Source organism: Gorilla gorilla, chromosome 17 (assembly GCF_029281585.2).
Source record: "Gorilla gorilla gorilla isolate KB3781 chromosome 17, NHGRI_mGorGor1-v2.1_pri, whole genome shotgun sequence".
NCBI classification, from domain to species: domain Eukaryota; kingdom Metazoa; phylum Chordata; class Mammalia; order Primates; family Hominidae; genus Gorilla; species Gorilla gorilla.
In genome coordinates, this window is record NC_073241.2 from 69,290,788 (window position 1) to 69,312,377 (window position 21,590).

Here is a 21,590-nt window from a genome sequence, read left to right on the forward strand (position 1 = left end):
AAATTTTACCTAACTCTTGGGGAATTGCTGTGGAACTAAAAAGAGGTAATGTTTTATGTAATACAAGCCTGGCATATGGTAAGCCCTCAATATGTGCCATCTCACATTATGTATACAGTCAACGTTCAATCATAATTTTTATTATAATAATCATTTGAATTAATATCTGATTTTAGAATAATTTAGAATTTGATAAGACACACTTTTAGGTGTTTTTGCACCTTCTAGGTAACATTCTGTATCTAACCACTAAAGAAAATTTCACCCCAAAAGTCTACTCTGATTTTCCAATGGTCCTGGAACCATCCATTACCTCAGAGTTCTATCCAACCTCCAGCTTGTTGGCAGAGGACTTTCAGGGACTTGGCTTTTGGTGAACTATTTGAATTCTGTTTCTGTGTACTAGTCTCTTACAAATGGTGGAGGTGGCCCCCTTCTTGTATTTTAACCACAGCAGTTACAGCAACCTCAACCCATTAGTGTGGTGTTTCCTGTTGCACAATGCCTTTACCATGATTAGAAGTCCAACACAAACTCATCCTCCTACCCACGCACACAACGTTAGCAGCCTATTCACACATTTATGTACAAAACACTTTATTTTATAGGATCTCCTTCAAAGTCATTATTATCTGAGTTAAAAAAAAGAATAAAAAATAAAGAACAAAATAAAAGGGAGAAACAAAAACACAGGTAAAACCAACAAAAAATGCCTCAAGAATAAGATTTGTCAGGAAATATTCTCTCTATCCTAGAGAGGAGAAAATCATGGCAGAGAGTTGTTTTCATAAGGCTGTGAAACCTGCCAGTGCCAGAAATGGTATTGGGTACAGTAGTCCTGTCCCATCTGTTTCACTTTGCTATGAATTTGAGAAAAACACTAGCCCTGGACCAGACCCATGGAAGACATAAGCAAAATGCACTTGGGATCTGAAGGTCAGAAATGATGATCTGATGTAACTGAACTTGATGCACCTTTGGGAGCCATCATCTCTGCAAGTCCACCACGTTGTTCTTAGTTACTCTGTGGGTTCCCTTTATCATGCCTTCTTCTCTGGGGTTTTCCCTGAGTCTTTCTCAGACCTACACAGCCATCTCTGTTTTCATAGCTTTTCTATCTTCCACATATTAAAACATATTCTCTAAAACTACCATCTGGAAAGAACTTAGATATGCCAGTCCCACAGAAGTGATAACCTCAGGTGAATTTACGTCTGAACAAGGAACAATGATGGCAGGATTTCAGCTGTAGCAACTAGCTATAGAGGAACATCTTAGAACAAGAAAGTTGTCTACAACCCACAAAATCATACTTCGTCATTTGCTACTTCCTACCACATGTGATTCCTGGAGCAATAGTACAAATGGATACCTACATAACATGTGTTAAATATTTACTTTTTTAAAAAACCAAGATAATAAATTATCAAATTATATTTGATCCTCCTACTTTAAAGAATATTTCTTCATAAAAACCTGGAAGAATACATTTGAATTTAGAATTACTTAACTCTTCAGTTTTCTGTGCTAGGAGCATGGCAGTCTGAAAATCAGACTGAGAGTCTGAACATCAAACTCAGTCTCTGTCTGTTGTAAACAGTTACCCTACGGTCATCCCTTCCCCAAGGGTGAGTACAGTGGCCATTTCCTCAGAAGCAAGACTTAGTGAAGAGATCTGTACAGTTTGGAAATGAGGCTGGGATTGTTTTGGCCAAAAATCTCAATGTCCCGGATACCTGGAGCATTGTCCAAATGAGGGCTACAGGCTCCAACTGAGCACATCTGTACAGCTTCATGGACACCTACCACTTGCCATGCCACAGGAGGGTTGCAAAGGTGCTCTCTAAAGTCAGGGTCCAGGACCAGGGCTCCTCTTGCCTGAGCCTAATGTGCTATGGCTAATCAAAGCCTACTAGTATAGGCTATGTAGAGAGCAAAGTTCATGCAAGGCTCAGGAGAGTGAAGATATAATGAACATTTTGAGAGTGTAAAAGACTAAGTTATTCCCAACTTGAAAGAAATATTTATGTGATGAAAAAATATTTTCCATCTACCTAGCCTAAGTCTTACCTGTGTTTCAGAGAGTGAGACCAAAAAGGTTGGGGGAGGAGTTTGAGATTCTCTCAAAGACTCTACTGGGCAATTTAGAAGAACACTGCCAGAGAGGGAAAAAATTGTGTTAGCAGTCTTCAGGGAAGGTGGCACTTCTGCAACAGATGGGCTGACTGAATTTTTTTTTTTTAAACGATGATTTTATGCCTTTGGCAGAAGTTTTCGATGTAATTTAGGAAAGAGGAAAAACAACATAAAGACAATTGATGCTATTCTTTAAGAAGAGAGAAAGAACAACAAAAATTAGAGTTGTTAGTTATCCTAGGTTGAAAACATTAAATATTTGTGAGCATTTTATAAAAAGACTTGCCACAGAAATTGGCAGAAATGAAACCAGGTTTCAAATCTACATGTTATTTTATCAGCTGCAGGGCATAAAATTTTCTCAAGGGCAAGAGTTAATTAAGTGAAACAAATTTCTTCTGTTAGTTCCCCACTTTTCTCCTATTTTACTATTCTAACTGCCTGCTCATGGTTTTCCCTGCTTCCTAAGTCTACATTGTCCTATTCATTCTTTCAAGAAATTTTCTAACAGTGAATCTGAATATGTATAATCTTGAAGCACTTTCAACTGCTCCTCAACAGTTACATTCGAATTTCACACCCTTTAAAGCCATTCCTAATATGACGCCCAGTATCTGGTCTTGATCAACTTTTCTAGCTATATTTCTGACTCATTCTCCCCTAAATAATCCACTGAAAAATTTTCTCTACTCTGACATGCTCTTTTAAGCCTCTTCACCTCTGCATATTCTATTCCTTCTACTTGATTCACTTTTTCCTGCCATACTTGTCCTTGATGAACGAATATTTAATTTACATTTGAAAAATTAACCTTCTCTGAGACATTTTACAACTCTCCAAGGGAGAGTTAGTTTTATCTTCCTCTGAGTTTTCCCATACTTTAGGCTCATTCCCCAGTAGGATAGACACTTTCCATGCAGGGCTGGGGGCTTGCCCTCCAGGTTTTCCTCTAAGTAAAACCCCTACCTCCCTCTCACTTTCAAAGGACTGCTGAAGTTACATACATCTGATGGCAACAAACCAACATGTAGCAGAAGTAGAAGTAATTTTCTTGTCGCTTTTCTTCAGAGTAAGTAATATCTAATGTATATATTTGTTTTTTTCTTGTTTTTCAGAAGCTCTTCAACACAGCTACCTTTTGGGTTATATGCTCACCCTTAAACCAATTACTGGTAAGTGTAATGGAATTACTACACTTCGTTTTTGGACTTTTTTTTTTTTTTTTTTTTTTTTTTTTTGAGACTGAGTCTCACTCTGTCGCCCAGGCTGGAGTGCAGTGGCACGATCTCGGCTCGCTGCAGCATCCGCCTCCCGGGTTCACGCCATTCTCCTGCCTCAGCCTCCCGAGTAGCTGGGACTACAGGCGCCTGCCACCATGACCGGCTAATTTTTTGTATTTTTAGTAGAGACAGGGTTTCACCATGTTAGCCAGGATGTTCTCGATCTCCTGACCTCTCAGCCTCAGCCTTCCAAAGTGCTGGGATTACAGGCGTGAGCCACCGCGCCCGGCCTTTTTTTTTTTTTCACTTTCTCCCAGTCTGGAGTGCAATGGTGCCGTCCTGACTCACCGCAACTTCCGACTCCCGGGTTCAAGCGATTCTTCTGCCTCAGCGTCCCGAGTAGCTGGGATTACAGGCGCCCACCACCACGCCCGGCTAATTTTTGCGTTTTCAGTAGAGACAAGGTTTCACCACGTTGGCCAGGCTGGTCTCGACCTCAGATGATCCACCTGCTTCAGCCTCCCAAAGTGCTGGGATTGCAGGCATGAGCCACCGCGACCAGCCTACACTTGAGATAGAACTTGAGATAGGCTGGGCACAGTGGCTCACACTTGTAAACTCAGCACTTTGGGAGGCCGAGGTCAGAGGATTGCTTGAGCACAGGAGTTTGAAACCAGCCTGGGCAACACAGTGAGACCTCATCTCTACAAATAATTATCATAATTTTTTACGAAAGCCACATGTGGTGGCATACACCTGTGGTCCCAGCTTATTTGGGACACTGAGGTAGGAGGATTGTTTGAGCTCAGGCGATCAAAGTTGTAGTTAGCTGTGATCATACCACTGTACTCCAGCCTGGGTAATACAGTGAGACCTGGTCAAAAAAAAAAAAAAAAAAAGGAACTTAGAATAGTGTTAGCTTCCCTGAGGGGTGGGTAGTTGAATACAAGTTAAATTATTTTGATAAACTGGGATAGAAAAATGAATATTGGGATTAGCAACCAATAGTGACTGCTCTAGAAGTGAAGTGTCTTTATTAAAATGGGATTTTTGAGGTTTTCCTGATGAACTTGCTTCTAAGATGTGGTCTGCAATCTGAAACATTATCTCCTTTTTTCCCTGCAATAACACTTGAATCTTGACACCGTGCTTTGGAGGTGTTGGATTTAATCTCTCATGATTATTCTTAATGGATAAATTTCAAAATCTTTACTTTTTCTCCTCTACAATTATAAAAGGCAAAAGAAGTATCATTCAACCTAGAGAAAAGACCTACATTTCATTAAGTTGGAAACTAAAACTGCACATTAACAATCTCAAAACTCCATAATTTTAGAGAAACAAGTGATCATAGGTGCTATCATGCTATGCAGAAATCTTAGGTGTGAATTTTCATAGCAGGTGAATTTGGGACTTGGGGGATCTCTGCTATGGTTCTTGTATGACCATGATCAGTGGTAAAAGTTAACAACAGTCTACCACTGCATTGCACAGGCAAGACCACAAAGGCCTTGGATTCTGAACAACCAGGGGTTTGTCTCACACCGTTATACTAAGAGTTATAGCCAACTGGGGTTCTGGGTGAAAGCCAAAGACTATAAGAATATGCCACAGAGAAAATAAGAGACAAAACAACAACAACAACAAAAAAAAAAACTGCTAAACTCTTGTGAAGTAGAAAAAGGACTTCAGATTTCATCTGTGCCTGGTTATTATTGCCATTGTTCATATGTGTTTGCATGTATTCTAATTATCCTCTCTTCACTAACTGTATTGGTAACTCAATTTACTATGTAGTCCATAGCTTATAGATGATCTGGTAACATCTGGGTGGAATTATGATGGAATTAGAAGAAAAATATACAACATATGGAGACTGTGGATTCCAAGACAAACAGCATTTAAAGGAGCCTGTGATATTCTCTGTGGATATAGTAACCAGAGATGCCTTTGAATTCCATCCCTACTGGAAGGCAATAATAGTGTGTAGGTTTGATCATTTTAGATAGGCACATCCTTGAAACTATGTATATAGAAAGATAGCAACCAATGACACAAAGGGCACTGTATCTACATTAATACTTGCGGAAGGATAGGTGAGTTAGACAGCTGGGAGAGCTAAACAGCGGATGCAAACTGGGGTTGTTTTAGGCAAATTAGCACCTATGGTCAGCCAAGCTATACCCGATATCTGTTTCTTTGTGAACCTGCATTATCCACAAACCGATGCTTATGAAATGAGTAGTGAAGTATCTTATAGGCAGAGTTGGCCACTGATTAGATCAGGATCAGATGCTTTTGTTATTGAAAGGTAACCAAGCCATACTTTCCATGATGAACAATAGCATGTTCAGCCATAAATGACTCTACTCAGTAAAGTTAATAGTAATTAAATAAGCCAACCAAACTAGCTTCTTCTGCAATTTGGACTGAAAATATGGAGAATTTTGAATAGACAGGAAATAAGCATAAATACAAATGAAGGCACAATGGGAAAATTTATTTGCCTACTTCACTAGAGGGATGGGAATTGTGTTGGAGATAGGATCAAGAATGGGCTGATAATTATGACTTCACTTAAGTGGCCTCCCTGATAAATAAGAACAAAGAAATGCAGTGAGTTCATATTTTAATGTGACCAAATAAAAAAAATTCTACAAACAACCCCCTGGATAAAAACGGTGGCATTAAAATAGCTGCATTAATTTGGATATATCAAAATGCCCTGAGTGATACTTTATTCTACAGTTTAGCAAGAAACTCCTTGGGATAAGTAACTCAATCCAGGACGAGATACAGCATATTGATGAGATATTGACACCACATTTAGAAAATACATGTATTTATGTATCTCTGTTTGTATGTTTATGTGCATATATATATACACTAATTCTTTTAGCAAGTAGATATGGAGAGAATATTACTTGCTTTCATAGCATGCTTCCAGGAGTTTCAGAGAATATGCCTCTGAAGAAAGAGAAATTATGTCCTCTGACCTCTTTTCTTAGGGCTGTTTGGAAAGAGAACACACACATCGTGAAGAAGAGTTCAAGGTAAACCTAGACGAGTGAGTGGATTTGAAGCCATCATATCATACAATCAGAGAATCTTAGGTTTTGAATGAAATGTGAAGATATATTTCAAATGAATAATTGGAAGAGTGAATGAAAGAACTAATGAATCTAATAGAAACCCTACTGATTGCCTACATACAATGATTGCCATGAATTGTTATTTACTTTTTTATGTATACTAATTAACACATCTGCACCATTCTCTCAGTGTGTGCATATCTTGTGTATAGGAGGTAGTTAAGAAGTTCTCAGTATAACTTTATTAAATTTACACCCTCAGAAAATGTCTGCCAAATGGGGAGAAATGTGTATTCGTTTTGCTTTCACCAACAAACTAGTAAAGACTTGCTGAATGTTTCATGAATTATAAAAGTGCAAGATAATATAGGATAAAATGTATACCAGGCATAAACACTAAAGGTGAAAAAAATCTGTAAATTTAGAAAAACATCATCTGTACAATAAGCATCTTTTAGAGAGTCATGATGTCTCATGGAGAGCTATCTTTATGGTTGATATAGTCCTAGTATAGACAAAAAATTGTATTTTCACAAAATAAAATGTGCATTTCTAATTTCATTTATTTCGTTGTGTTCCTTTCAATATTTACCTTCCTAAAACACTCTATAAATGCAAATACAGTTGAAAAGTTGCTTATTTGTCACACTCCCTTTCATGGATTCCATGTCACTTTGTTGTTGTTGTTACTGTTTTAAGTCCCTCTGACTCCGTCTCCTTCAGCTCCATCGGAAAGGTGGGCACTGTGTAATATTTTCTTTCCCATCAGAGTAGACCTGAACTCTCTGAGGTCAAGACCATTTTTGCTGTTGTTGTTCACACCATGTTCTCGGGGCCCATCCCATGGTGGCCCTCACACAGGGCACGATGACCACATTGTAGAAGACCTGTGCTCCAGTGTGGATCTTCCTCTTAAGATCCAGACTTACTGATGCACAGATCAATGGTCAGTGTGGATATCTTCAGGCTCCTCAATCAGGACTTCAAAAGTACAGATAAACAAACAAACAAACAAAAATAAATCATTTTCCACTCAGAATAAACCCAAACATCTTCCATCACTGCAAGTATGTTGACACTGCCTGAATAGCGGCCCACCATGTCAGAGTAAAATCATGCAAGTAGAACTCCCAGTGGCCTATCTCAACACCACAGAATTTCCTAAAAAGAGACCCAACACAATGAGCATTCCTTAGAGAGTCCACGTATTCAGATGATCTACCTTGGCTGACGTTAGTTCTTGCTTCCATTTTGTAATAGCCTTCTGGAATTTGTTGTCTTTGCATATTCTAGAATCGCTGTCTCTGTCTCTGAGTCTCTGTCTCTGAGTCTCTGTCTCTCTCTGTCTCCTCACAGTCTGTTACTACTTAATACAGTGCTTATTGGCCTGAGATTGGACATTATTTAAAAGCAATTTAGAGTGTTTTCTCCATTTCAGGCAAGAAAACATGCACTATTTTTCTGATATGGCATGGGACATCGAAAAATAGTTTTGAACAAAATTTTGAAATTTTTGGCCCAAAGAAAGCAAATACCCCCTGCAACAAACAAGATGTGTCACAATAAGTCATGATTTATAATCCCTTTCAGGACTGCCTGTTGCCCTTAGCAATCCCTAAAGCAAAAACAAACAAAACAAATCCTTTCAGCATATCTTCATGAAACTGTCTGGGATGTGACAAAACTTTGAGAAACAGTTTTGTGATAATGGTTTTGCACTTTATTGGTACTTCTCCACAGGAGGTGGTGAATGGCTGCTTTCAAATACATAGAGCTATCAAAGGCTAAAGTCAATAAAAAACCTCCATAGAATAATTGGGGAGGAAAGAAAAGGGGGAAAAAAGAACATAAAACGAATGAAAAGGCAAGTAGGACCTATAAATATAAAAGCCTAAGGAGTATATTTTGGGGGAACAGATGATGCAAAGCAAAATTGGGAATAGTTATTGGAGGATCAAGGAAGGCAAATAAAACAATAAGATATATGATGCCTGTCCTCCTGCCTCAAGTCTAGCTCATCAGACAGTTTTTCATTCCATTTTGTATATATGAGTTTCATCTGACTACTGCCAACAGAAAGTGCTCGGATTTCCTGACTTTTTTCACTGTCAAAAGAAATAATAAGCTGATGAGATTCAAAGGCAAGTAATATAACATCCTTTCCTTGAATGAGAAAAATACAAATTGAGTTGTGGGTTAATGAATAAGGTATTTCTATTTTTCATGTTCTTCAAAATAATAATCATAACACTAATGAAAATTAATAACAAAAGATAGTATTATGTACCAGAATAACTTGTCTAGAAACCAGAAGACCAGAATTTGTTGATAAACTTTGTACCTAATCTTACTGCTTAAAATCCCATGGATTGTGAGAATGCAATTAAAAGGGCTAATTTTCCATCTTTGGGAGTACCTGAATGATAATTCACCAAAAATATGCCAGAGAATGGGGAAGGGCTGAGGACATGAGCTGACTTGGGCAGTTGTTGACTGTGGGGCAGAAAAGTCATCTGTGCTGTATAAATGCCCAAACAGCTGGGTGGCACCATCTGTCTGGAAGATTTACTCAAATAAAGTGCAAAGTCAGGTGATCAAATAAGCAAAGTCAAGATACTCATTTATGATTTTCAAGGCAGTTTGGTTCAGTATAGAGAGACCAGAAGATGAAGATCCCAGCATGACCAGCCATCCAGGGAACTGGCTGGGATACCAGTTTAAAGTCAAACCCTAAAAGCCTAGAATCATGGAAGGGTAGAAAGATTTTACACAAATGCCAACGACAGTGACTCTGACCTCTTCAAAGAGTCGGAGGAGACTAATCATGAGCCACAGAAAGTGAGCACTGGGGATGGGAGGAGAGAAACAATTTAATAATCTGGAGAGATCAGGTAAGCTGGACAGCTGGAAGTCGAATTTTAAAAGAAATAAAATGAGTGATTTAATTCTTGTGTTTTTTTCTATGCTCTGGCATCAACCAATTCTGTGACTTTGAACAAGTTCTGTAACCTTCTAGTATCCAGTATACTCATCACTAACATAAGAGGACTGGACTAAATGTTTTCAAAGTACTGGCCTACTCAAAGACTCTTTTATTTTCTATTCATGATAGTGGTTGCAATTATATGGTGCTCTCCACCTCCAAAATGTATTTATGTGATAGTGTTTGTTCTTTTGAAAATTCCTGTGTGGTAGCTCATAGAGAAAACACTATAGCTCATTTTAAAGATAAGAAAATGAAGGCCTAGAAAGGTAAGATGTCTTTCTCAAGGTTGCTTAGCTAATTAGTATCAGAGCAAAAACTAGAAACATAGGCCTACTGTACTTCTAACTACATCAACTTATTCCTTTCAGCAACAATTTTTTAAGATTTCTATAAAGAAAACATTTTCTTTTGTGCATTTTCTTCAATTGCCTTATGTCAATGGAGTTTAAAATTTCCTGGAAAATGTGCAAGACCCTCTGGAAAGTGCTGTGGGAAATCCAGAGATTTTTAAAAGGGAATATATTTGCCCAAATAGGGCTCCTATAATCTAATAGGAATATCAGACTGGTCCAAAGAAAATCCTGTTATAAAACATAAAATATACTGACTGTTTCAAGAGATATGCAGGCTGAGTGTAGTGGCTTATGTCTGTAATCCAGCACTTTGGGAGGCCAGGGTAAGCAGATCACTTGAGGCCAGTAGTTCGAGACCAGCCTGGGCAACATAACAAAACCCTATTTCTACTAAAAATATAAAAATTAGCTGGGCATGGTGGCACATGCCTGTAATCCCGGCTATTCAGAATGCTGAGGCAAGAGAATCACTTGAGCTTAGGAGGCAGAGGTTGCAGGAAGCTGAGGTCGTGCCACTGCACTCCAGTATGGGCAATTGAGCGAGACCCTTTCTCAGAAAAATAATAATAATAATAAATAAATAATATCTATGTGAATATGCCACTTAGAAATTTCAGAAAAAGGATCAAATCAATTCCCTTCCAATAGGTCAGAGAAAACTTGAGAATTTGGTAGTTGAGTTCAGAAATAAAGTGGATCATGTTGAGATTTTATTAAAAATTAGAAATTTGACAAATTAAGCAATATATGTTGGTAAATGTAGAAAAGTAGAAATAACAAAGGTTAGAAACCTTTGCAGCTCATTGCAGAGTGGCAGCCACATGACAGCATATCACATCAAAATGTTCACCTCTTTGCTTACCTCCTTTCCTCTTTTTCCTCACCTTTATTCCTTAAGTTCTGCTTTGAGTGGGCCCAAGATAAGACTCTAATAACCTATGTTTAATTACCTAGAACATCATATAGGAAAAAGTTGTGAGAATAAGTATTTTAGTGAAATAAGGTGCATTCCACTATAAAATAATCCCAAAAAATTCTTATATGAATGTAAAATATTATGGGTTCATAGAACTAGGTAAATCATTTCCATCAACATAAGTATAATTTTTCTTCAGCTGATAATATTTAGGGAAATCTTAACAAAACTACAGCTGGTTTAGGCATGCATAAATATGTTAACAAACATGTGTAAACCTAGTCGTAAACTGAAATATTTTATGTCAATAAATACATGAAGAGGGCAGCATATGATACACCAGTTTATCGTTATTCATATGTCAATGCGTGAATACTTACATTTTAAAGAAAAAATTCAATTAAATGGAAATGCTTGCAGGGTAAGAATGCACTAGATCAATACTTTCTTTTGTCATCTAACATGTATTGTAAAGAACAATGAATTAGAGTCAACACTCTTACATTCAGATCCCCTCCCTGGAAAAACCTGGACACGTAAGCTGGAATGGGTCCTTTCACTTTCTGGGTCTCAGTCAAATGAGCAAGTTAGATAAGTCATAATTTGCGAAGTTGCAAACTACAGAGCAAGAGTCCAGAAAGATTATTTTTTAAAAAAAATTTTGAGATGAAATATATTTAAGGAAGATTCATACATCATCTTTTACTGTGAATTATCAAGACAAAATAGCATATTAAAAGCCCAGAAAAGTCCTTTAGTAAAGAAATCTGTCTAATTTCATCATAGCATTTTCCAAATGTAAGATATTTGAAATTTATTTTTCCATTAAATATGAACATCTCAAAGACATAGTTTCTGTGGATCTACTGTTTGGAAATGCAAGGTTATCATTAGATCCTTAACATTATAGGATTCTTATGTATAATATAGTCTTACTGATATGGTTTGGCTGTGTCCCCACCCAAATATCATCTTGAATTGTAGTTCCCATAATCCCCATATTTCATGGGGGGGGCCCAGTGGGAGGTAATTGAATCATGGGGGTGGTTTATCCCCATGCTGCTGTTCTCGTGATAGTGAGTGAGTTCTCATGAGATCTGATTGTTTTATAATGGGCTTTTCCCCCTTTTGCTCAGTACTTCTCCTTCCTGCCACCACGTGAAGAAGGATCTGTTTGCTTCCCCTTCTGCCATAACTGTAAGTTTCCTGAGACCTCCCCAACCGTGTAGGACTGTGAATCAATTAAACCTCCTTCCTTTACAAATTACCCAGTCTTGCATATGTCTTTATCTGTAGTGTGAGAATGGACTAATACACTTACTAAAAGGACTGGACTAAAATTTGAGAGCCCATTTTTGACCTTGGCCCATGAATGATACCATCCTCTACCCAGAGATAGAGAGAGTAGACAGAAACTACCAGGGAGCACTCTGAAACTGGGGACTCAGGAAGAAAAAAACAAGGAAGTGTGACCTTCTGCTGTGGAAGACAGGAAGTCAAGTTTTGTCGAAAGCTATGGTTTGGATTTGTGTCCCCACCCAAATCTCATATTCAACTGTAATCCACAGTGTTGGAGGTTGGGCTTGGTGGGAGGTGATTAAATTAAGGGGGTGTTTTTTCATCAATGGTTCAGTGCCAGCCCCTTGGTGCTGTTCTGGTGATAGCAAATTAGTTCTGATGAGGTCTGGTTACTAATCCCAGCTATGTGGGAGGCTGAAGCAGGAGAATTGCTTGAACCCAGGAGGTGGAGGTTGCAGGAAGCTGAGACCATAACACTGCACTCCAGCCTGGGTAACAGAGTGATACTCTGTCTCAAAAAAAAAAAAAAAAAAAAAAAAAAGAGAGTGTGTAGCACCTCAGCCAACTCTTTTCTTGCTCCTGCTCTCATGAGAGATACCTCCCTCCCCCTTTGCCTTCCTCTATGATTGTACGTTTCCAGAGGCCTCTCCAGAAACCCAGTAGATGCCAGCATCATGCTTCCTGTACAGCCTGTGAAACAGTGAACCAATTAACCCTCTTTACTTTATAAACTACCCAGTCTCAGTTAATTTTTTAGCAATGTAAGAACAAACTAAAACACTGACCCAAGAGATTTGAAGTGTGGCAATGAGTCCCAGATTCAAACCTGATATTGAAGAATTGGTGATAAGTGTATACATAATTTGGAACAGGGCTTCTCAACCTAAGAACCACTGACATTTGAAGCTGAATAATTCTTGTGATAGGGTGGTTGTCCTGAGCATTGTGAGATATTTACTAACATTGTTGGCTTCTAACGCCAGATGTAAGTGGCATCCCCTTCCCTCCAATATGACAATCAAAATTTCTCCAGATATTTCCAAATGTACCCTGGGAAACAACTTCTTCCATTTGAGATCAGAGAATACCCTACTGGGACAGTAATATATATATATAAGCATACATACCTTTGGTGCATTGCAATGGTTACTGCAGGTATAAACTAGCCAGAATTCCAACTTTGTTCCACCTTTGTTATAATTTATTTCTCAATTTGGTGTTAAGTTGTTAGGAAATGACTTAATGTGTTATTTCATGGTGTTGTTCTGATAGAAGTTATTGAGATAAGGTATTAAGGGCAGACAGCAGTGTTGCTGACTCCATTTTCTTCTGGTCATCTAATACTGAAAAGGGCCTGGCCATTTGGATAGGCCCCAGTGCTGCAGGAATTTGCGTGAAGAGACATGAGAGGAGACTTCTGCAAGAAGGATACAAATTTCAGTTTCTAATTGACCAAACATTTATCAAAATCCACCCATGGTGATGATAAAACAAAGAGGCATTCTCTTCCATCAGATCTTATCCTAGTAGATGGATTTTTCTACATCTTTCAAAGAAGGAAAACAAAAGAGAAAGTTCTTGGGAGGGGTCTAAGGAAATGTGCTTCCTTTGATTATTTTACTTCTCTCAGATCTTGATTCTTCAAGTAGTGCTTACACAAATGATATTGTAATAGCAAGAGCTACTATTTATTATAGAAGTACAATATTCCAGGTGTTATTGCATTTAATCACGAGTTGTATTTTATTACCATTTTATAGATGAAAAACTGAAGACTCAGAGATGAGTAACTTGAACACATCTGACAGATGGCTCAGCCAGGATCTTAACCTAAGTCTGTCTAATTCCAAAACTTTTGCTCAGATCAACCATACAGCCATCCTCTTAAAAATAACGATTTTGAATCTTCACATTATTAGTTATTAATATGCTTTAAATATTCTTATATTGCCAAACTGTAATAGTAGACTGTAGAAATGATTTCTTTTTTTTCCAAACAAGAATTTGGAGAGCAAATTCTGAGAATTTGGTAGATAAATGAGTCATGTGACCTGAAGCAGAAAAAAGTTGAGTCAGCACTTGGCACAGCATATGCAAATTATATTTTGTTGTTGAATAAAAACATTGAGGCCATTTGAGAAAAGAAAAAGACCTATCTTGGTGAGTCTACTGGGAGTCTTGGAAAGGACACAGGCGTCTTAGTCCATTTTCTGCTGCTATAACAAAATATCACAAACTAGGTAATTTACTTTAAAAAGGAATTTATTTCTCACAGTTCTAGAGAGTGAAAAGTGCAAGATCGAGGCCTTTGCAAGACTGGCTATTTAGTGAAGCCTGCATCCTCCAGAAGAAAGGAATGCTGTGTCCTCACATGGCAGGAGACAAAAGGGCAAGAGGCCAAATGCTGTGTGAAGCCTTTTTATAAGGGTATAAATCCTATTCTTGAGGAAGGAGGCTTCATGTCCTAATTACCCCTTAAAGCCTTCAACTCTTAGTACTATCACATTGGCAACACCTGAATTTTGAATGGCACACATTTAAACCCCAGCAATAAGCTTCCAGTTGCTAGTGCCCTCTTCAAGAAGCTAATGAGATTTTCATACAAAATTAACTTAGGAAAATAGGAAAGAAGCCAGCCCCTTTAAAGTGCACTGAGAAAATCTACTGGGCTTGGAATAATTAATTAGTGACTATTGAGTAAATATACTGTCAACCTTGGTCTTGAAAAAGAGACATTTTTGTAGAGAAAAGGGAATTTTGCAGGGACTGAGGTGGGTTGGAACTAAAGTCACCTCTTAAAAATAGAAGGCAGCAGTGCAATGAACTATAGTCAAGGGAAGAAACTGTTAAGTATCACTTTAGTTTGCCTTATCAATCAGTTACTGAGGGCCACCGATGTGCTAGGGGAAGGGCTAGGCACATGTCAATGTGAAGATGAATAAATCTTGATGTTCACTATAAACATACTCATAGTTTTTTGGGGGCAAAATGAAGGAACATACAAATTCAATATTATATGGCAAATACTATGACATATTGTGAGTTAAAAAAAAGGCTTTCTCACGCCAGGCGTGGTGGCTCATGCCTGTAATCCCAGCACTTTGGGAGGCTGAGGCAGGCAGTTCATTTGAGGTCAGGAGTTCAAGACCAGCCTGGCCAACATGGTGAGACCACGTCTCTACTAAAAATTCAACAATCATCTAGGTGTGGTGGCATGTGCCTGTAATTCCAGCTACTCAGGAGGTCTGAGCCTGGGAGACGGAGGCTGCAGTGAGCTGAGATCGCATCACTGCACTCCAGCCTGAGCCACAGAGGGATTCTGTCAAAAAAAAAAAAAGAAAGAAAGAAAGAAAGAAAGCTTTCTTTCTAACAGGTTTGAATCATGGATTCCAAAAGGAATCCACAATTGTTAATGAAGTTCTAGAGTGGAAATACAGAATGTTGTAAGAATGGAGAAAATTTCTAGTCACCAATTTTAAAAAAAGAATTGAATGAGTTATGTAAAACACTGTGACTCCATAACTCAAATTTGGCCTTAACTCTGGTGATCTTCATATAGTGTTATGCCAATTTGGTGCAGGAAGAGCTGATTCTATTGAGGAAAGGCAAAACATCTGAGTCTAACCTAACTGACTAATGAGAAAATTCTAGCAGACAGTAAGAAGAAAACCATGCAATTTATTATCACTACTTTTGTACTGTCTTTCAACACTAATTTCTTTATTGCTGTCTTTTAAAACTTCTTTTTGCTTTTTCCTAGTTGTAGGCATTAACATGGTTCTTGAAAATATAGGAGGTTATGCTCAACTTTGCAGTTAGCCAAGGGTGAAAAGAACCAAGATGGAAAGAAAATAATATAATGCTGTAAATCATTTGACTGAGAGTTGGTGTCCAATTTTGTAAGGCAGTGATAGCTAGAAAGAAAATCACACAAAACAAACAAACAAACAAACAGAAAAACAGGGCTGAAGAGGAGAGATTAAAGAATTACTTCAGCCAAGGAATAGTAATGGGAAGACAACACTGAGGAAAAGTCCACACCTCTTACATGGGCATAAAGAAAATGCACAATAAATATCTGGATAAAATGAGAAGGTAGAAAGTAGGGAAAAATAATGGGAGGGAAAAAGAAATTAAAGAAGTGAGACAAGGGAGAAAGGAGGAAAGAGTAGAAATGGGAAAGAAGAGAAAAGGAAAGAAAGAAAATAGGATTGAAGTGTGATCCCTTTGCAGCACTCTTTCCAGAATATACTAGAAGCAGTGTGAGCTTTGGAAACCAAAAAGACCGGGATTTGTTCATAGTTCTGTATCTTCTTACATTATTTTAAGTAGTTCCACTAACCTCCCTGAGCTTCTGTTTCTAAAGAAAATGTATGCAACTAGCTAAGCACTTAACAAATGAAAGCTGCTTTCATTATTGGTATTTTTTGCTGAAACTTAATCATGTACTATATATTTTTTGTCAATTAACTTCATATGTGTATTATTCTTGATCCTACCTTTTATTAGACAGCCCATTCTACATTATGGTGCTACAATAAGCAACTTTAAAATCTCAGAGGCTTAAATTACATTATACTTTGTGTATATTTTATATCAGTGATGTCCCTGCTCTAATTCATCCTTACTCCAGGACCCAGACTGATGGAGTCTTCATTGTCTGGAAGATAAATGAGGACCACAGCAGCAGAAAAGTTGTACACTACCTCTTAAACACTTCCCCAAGAAGTGACACACATCACTGCTGCTCACATATCTTTGACTAAAGCAAGACAACGGCCACATTCAACTTCAAAGTGACAATGAAATGCCATCTGTCATATGCCCAGAGAGAAAATTATGAAAACTCTTACAAAGGCACAAATGACTCTTCTACCTCACCAACCAAGTTTCCTCATTGATAAAATAAGGAAATGGGAGCACTTATTTTATAATGTTTCTATGAACATTACGGTAGTAAACACATATGGAACATTTAGAACAGTGTCCAGCATATGGTGATCTTGTAATCATTGCTGGTTATTGGGATCTACTGTTATCAAAAACCTTTCTAAGACCCGCGTCATGGTTTGTGCTGACTTGCCTCTCCGTGAGCACTTTGCCTGGTGCTTTGCACAATCTAGTTACTCAATAAATATTTGCTGAATTGAATTGAATAGTGTTCCAGCAGCATGGCTGAGACGACCCACCAGCTGGCAGACCAAGCACATGTAGGATTATCAGTTCCATTTCCCCTGCCAAACACCAATGCACTCCACTAAGCATCCCTCAGCTGCGATTCTCTATTTTGGCAACCTAATTGACCTTAATGTAAATGTTCCCAGCCACATAAAACATGTTGTGAAGTGCACAACAGCAGTCACAGTTGACTGCCAGCTGCCATCACACTATGTGTATGCAATTTATTCCTCCACAAACCCTCTTGAACATAATAAATAACAATGCCTTTCTTAGAAACCTCCCAACAGTCAGCACACAGGGTACCAGTGGCACATTTTAACGACTGCAACAAAAGAAAAGAAAAAGAAAAAAAATACACGCCAGACTTTAAAAACAAGGGCCTACCTTCTAATATAAAGACACTCTTTGATGTGAGCCTAAGAGAAGGTCTCCCGCCTACCTGGAGTCTATTTGGATTGAATTCCTTTGCATTTCCTGCACAATTTAATATGAGGCCATCAAAGGGGGGGAAAGCTGCATTATGAAAAAGGAACAGAGTTTTTGTTTTCTCTCTGTCATCCTTATGCTGAGGGACCTCGACCACCCCACTTATTTTCTGGATGTTAGTTTCTGCATCTATTAAATGGAGAATATAATGCTTGCATGATGTCTTTCCAAAAGCTGGTGAGAGAAATGGACAGAATTAGTAATATAAAAATTATATGAATAGGTCTAAATAATTGTGCAAATATCAGAGAACATCAGTAAAAATATTTTCTTTTGGATCTTGGTATCCTCTTTATTTCTTTTTTTTTTTTTATGTTTGATCTGAGTCAACGATTTGCTGTAGGGTCGCCGATATTTTCCTAAAGGTCATGTTTAATGAGTAGCAAATCAAGGCAGAAAAAGAACACCCTGATCTCAGACATGTCCTACAGAGAGGCTCTTCACCCAGGTTTGTGCTTAAACTCAGCATCTTGACAATCCTAGTCAGGTAAGAACATCTTAATCCATTCAAATTCTCTTAACCAGAAATTTATGAAGATAATTGAAAAATTGATTGAGAACCACTGAACTCAAGAGCTAACAACTAAATGGAATGTCTGAGGTGTTAAGAAGTGTGCACATCTACATGCAAAGACACTGCAGAGTTCTGGGACAGGGGCTAGTTATGCTTTACTAGGAACTTTGGAAGAAACCTTAAACCTGTGGAGGGTGGGATGAAAAACAATATTTTTGTTAAGCCAGCCAGGATCTTTTTGTCATTGACCTTTGACCCATTTGTGTCTATCCATCCCATTTTTATCTCATGCTGTTCTATACCATGAAGCAATTCTCTCATCAGGGTCTTTGCTACGCTCCACATAAATACCTTAGTTATTCTTTAAATTGTGATCCACTTGTTTGAAGCTTCCACATTTATGTGTGGGTGCATGCTCTATTCAATTTATTTATAAGAAAGCATTTTCTCCTATACTTTTGTGAAATGCTAGCTACCTCTTTCATTTCTTCTGTGGGATACCTTTCCTCCTTCAACAGGTGTACAATCTAAATTGTAAATTAGAGTAATTCAGGTTCTCAACATTAGTAAAAACAAATAATCTCCTGTTGATAAGGGTCATTTGCCTCCAAACAGATCAAGAGTTTCTGGTGGTTTTAGTTACATGGCCAATTTCTATGATCATCTTTCCTGAGGATTCAAAAGGAAAGTGAAAACTTAATGTACAAATCAACTACTTAAAGCTCTCTTCCAACTCTTGTCAAGCACAAAACACAACTTTTCAAACAAAGTCACTAAGTCGTCTTGACTATACCCAGAGAAAAATGTATTGAGAAAATGGAACAGTCAAACAAACAAGCAAATACACAAATAAAAATGAGTGTAATTGAAAATAAAATAATTATAAAATACAGAATAAAGAGGAAGAAAAGAAGAAACACATTGGGGTGAGGAGTGTACAAAGAAACAACAAGCTAAAACCAGCCCCTGGTTGATATGTCTTCTTCCCAAGGAGCTGTGAAGCAGGAAGGCCTGGGGAAGGAGGAGGATGGGAGAGTTGGGAAGTTTTCTTTGTCCTATTTGAGTCACATCTTCATAGGGGGCTTAATTCCTTCATTTGAACGAATAAGTTTCTAAACATTGACAATTAAGCTTTGCCAACATTTATTAAGTATATCAAAACTAAAAATGTAAACTATATGCAATTATTCCCCATTTTGTTTTCCTTCTCTATTTTGTTTTGTTTTGTTTTAGTTTTTCCTGACATTTCACTGTCTGAACCTATTCTTCTAGGTCCAATGACAATCATTTTTCCTCTCATGAAGTCATTGGACAATTTTTTTTTATCAAATTTAATACTGTACATATTAAAAGAACAACAAGTGAAGTAAGTACAATTTATTTAATATATGTATATATATATATATATATATATTTTTTTTTTTTGAGACAGAGTCTTGCTCTGTCACTCAGGAGTGCAATGGCAGAATCTTGGCTCACTGCAACCTCCACTTCCCAGGTTCAAGAAATTCTCAGCCTCCCGAGTAGCTGGGATTACATGTGCCTGCCACCACATGCAGCTAATTTTTGTATTTTTAGTAGAGATGGAGTTTCATCATGTTGGCCAGACTGATCTTGAACTCCTGACCTCAAGTGATCAACCTGCCTTGACCTCCCAAAGTGCCGGGATTACAAGCATGAGCCACCACGCCTGGCCTATACACTTTACATTGACTGCATTGTGTATTATTTCCTAAATGTTGCCTGTGGGTTAGGATAGATTGTGAGAACCTTCATGTAAAGTTTTGATTTAGAACAAAGTATATGAAGAAATAACAGATATAGCATTATCCCTTATTGGATACTGGGCAATATATTGAGGATACTCTATATTTGCTACTTTTATTGGTTCTTCTTCCTTATCTAATAGAGGAAGAAAAGAAGACAGGAAAGAAGACCGGGGGCAGTGGCTCACGCCTGTAATCCCAGCACTTTGGGAGGCCGAGACGGGCGGATCACGAGGTCAGGAGATCGAGATCATCCTGGCTAACACGGTGAAACCCTGTCTTTACTAAAAATACAAAAAATTAGCTGGGCGTGGTGGCAGGCACATGTAGTCCTAGCTACTCAGGAGGCTGAGGCAGGAGAATGGCGTGAACTCAGGAGGCGGAACTTGCAGTGAGCCGAGATCGTACCACTGCACTCCAGTCTGGGCGACAGAGCAAGACTCCGTCTCAAAAAACAAACAAACAAAAAAAAAAAAAAAAAAAAAAAAGGAAAGAAAAGAAAAAAGAAAAAAATTAGAAAGGTAGAAAAGGGAAAATAGGGAAGATGCAAAAACAATGATTAACAACCCACTTTTTTTCAGACAAGAGGTCCAATAATTTAAATATATTGTGCTTTTAATTATCCATCAATACTAGAAGAACCATTATTATTGGCCTTATGAAATAAATGGCCTTATACAGGTTAACTTGTATAGAGTCACATGGCTAGAAATCAGTAGGTGTCTATTTGATTTCAGACTGTCATTTGTTTGTTTATTGATATAGTAACAGCATGAATAATTTGAATTATGCTATTCAGTGTGGTAGCCACCAGCCTCATGTGGCTATTTAAACTAGTTAAAATTAAATAAAAGTAAGAATATACTCTGACACTTGCATTAGCCACATTTTAAGTGTTCAATTACCACATTTGTCAAGTAGCTACTGTAATGAAAAATAGAGCTATAGAATTTTCCTATCATTGCAAAAGTTTCCACTAGAAAGAGCGGTTGTTCAATGTAGGCTTTTCTTGGGTCAGAAACAATCCATTTCCATTGATTTCTGTGAGGCTTACCACTGCACATATGTTGTTATTTCCTATTCTTCTTTGAGGAAAATATTTTACCAGACAAAAAAATATGCTGATCAATTTCTGATTATTTTAATGCTGAGGGAAATAGTTATAAAATATTCAGGTCCAAATTCTTGGTAGACCTCTGCAAAGTGCTTGGTGAAATTTATGGGTGCAGCTGGTTTGCAGTTGTAAACCTTACATTTTTAATGCAAAATGGCATCTGTGCCTGCTAATTGGATACTTAGGCATACACACATAAACTGCCTGGGAATTAGAAAGGTGTATTTCTTCAGTCTGCCCACATCTTGCCATTTTGAGAATCATTGCTCGGATTCATTTTCTTATCCGTGTTATTCTTGTAGAGTGGGTGGGAAAAAGCCTTCTCCTTGTTATAAATATTGCCTGCTGGGAAAACATTCTTCCTCCTCCTAATCCAGTTTTAATCCTTCCAAGCTCTGAACTCAGAAACCACTGTCTGTGTGGTAGCTGCTATTCAAAATAAGTTTGAGCTCTGTGATCACTGCCACCTGTCCTGTGAGACAGGAAGAATCAAATTTGTAAATGCCACTGGCAACCCTGTCTTTAGA